Genomic DNA, 1,515 nt, shown 5'->3' on the forward strand with positions numbered 1-1,515 from the left:
CTGGATGTCCCGCTGAGTTGTTTCCGTTTTATGGACATAGATCGACAGTCGACCCATCCTTCTTGTTTAGTCGGGTTGGAGTTCAGCCAGCAAATACGCGTAACAACAAACCTCGCATCACCTGAAGAAGATGGCTGTGTCGGTCATCCAAATATTGTACATAAAATCCTAACAACATCAAGGCTGGACACCCAGACGTATACCATTAATTCTCTTACGTTCTCTGTAATTCTTATCGATATGTGCATTAAACAGCTGTAGCCGTTGTGATCGCGATGTTCATTACGAATTTATGTGTACTGGTTACGAACAGAAGGAAGATGCTACGGTCATATGGAGATAACCTAGATGACTGATGATTACGATCCTGGGGGCCTTCGTCCAACCTTTATAAATGTCTACTGATTAGCTGCGGAGCGAGCTGCGACGGCCTCCATACGAGCGTTTTAGTGCACACTAAGGGCAGCGCCGCTGTCGCTGAAAGACGACGCCAGTCGGCGGTGTCCTTTACTGCCTCTAGCGGCAGCCGTAAGTCTCGCGCCGTCGCGGCCAGGCACGCGCGTTGCCAGTGCCTTCAGCCGCCGTTGGTTGGCTGGCCTGGGTGGGTTGGCTGCCGTGGCTGGCGCGGCGCAGGGCGCGTTATTTCCGACGTGTCTGCCGCAGACGCAGCCGCCCGTGACGTACTGCGTCGCAGCTTTAAACCACAGTGTCGCCAACCGACACAGCGCACGGCGGGGAAGTCCCCAGGAGGGCAGTCGCGTGTGTACCTGTACACACGCAGATCGTGTGTTACAGCTACTCTGATAATTCAGAGCAGCCCGCTTCTTACCATATCACACACTATCGAAAAATGCCACTGTGAATACCTATTAACTGTGAGTATATTGTGTTATATGTAGCCCAGCGATGAACGACGTCTTTTATTTACCACTCCGTCTTTTCAAGGCCACAAGTGCCCAATCGGGACCATTCGACCGCCTTGTCATCCTCAGGTGAAGATGCGGATAGGAAAGGCGTGTGGCCAGTACACCGCTCTCCCGGTCGTTATGATGGTTTCCTTTGACCAGAGGTGCGACTGTTTGGTCGAGTAGCTCCTCAGTTGGCATCATGAGGCTGAGTGCACCCAGAAAAACGGCAACAGCGCATGGTGGCCCAAATGGTCACCCATCCAAGTGACAGCCACGCCCAACAGCGCATAACTTCTGTGATCTGACGGGAACTGGTGTATCCACTGTGGTAAAGCAGTTGCCCCGATGAGCGACGTACTTGAGAAAAATGAGGGGTAATATGGATGCTTATTAATTACTGCCCAAGTGGTGAAAGGCCCGTTCTAGCGACAGTGCACTGTCGAAAAGAATATCGATACTCTTCAATGTTACATTAGTGGTAGGTGACTTTCTCTGTATCCTATTTCAGTCAGTGGATTGAAACTGAGTACAAAGTTTCTTGTGATGACTCTCTTCTATAAAACATTCTCGCTCTTCTCGCCGTATCAGTGTGAGTAAAATCTTAGGC

The 1,515-nt window shown here is 50.7% G+C and overlaps 1 pseudogene; it reads right to left on the reverse strand.

The window, feature by feature from the left end:
- Positions 1-1,132: 1,132 nt before the first annotated feature.
- Positions 1,133-1,250, reverse strand: LOC124621223 (annotated as a pseudogene).
- Between the last annotated feature and the right edge of the window lie 265 nt (positions 1,251-1,515).

The sequence above is a fragment of the Schistocerca americana genome, chromosome 6, assembly GCF_021461395.2.
Source record: "Schistocerca americana isolate TAMUIC-IGC-003095 chromosome 6, iqSchAmer2.1, whole genome shotgun sequence".
Lineage (NCBI taxonomy): Eukaryota > Metazoa > Arthropoda > Insecta > Orthoptera > Acrididae > Schistocerca > Schistocerca americana.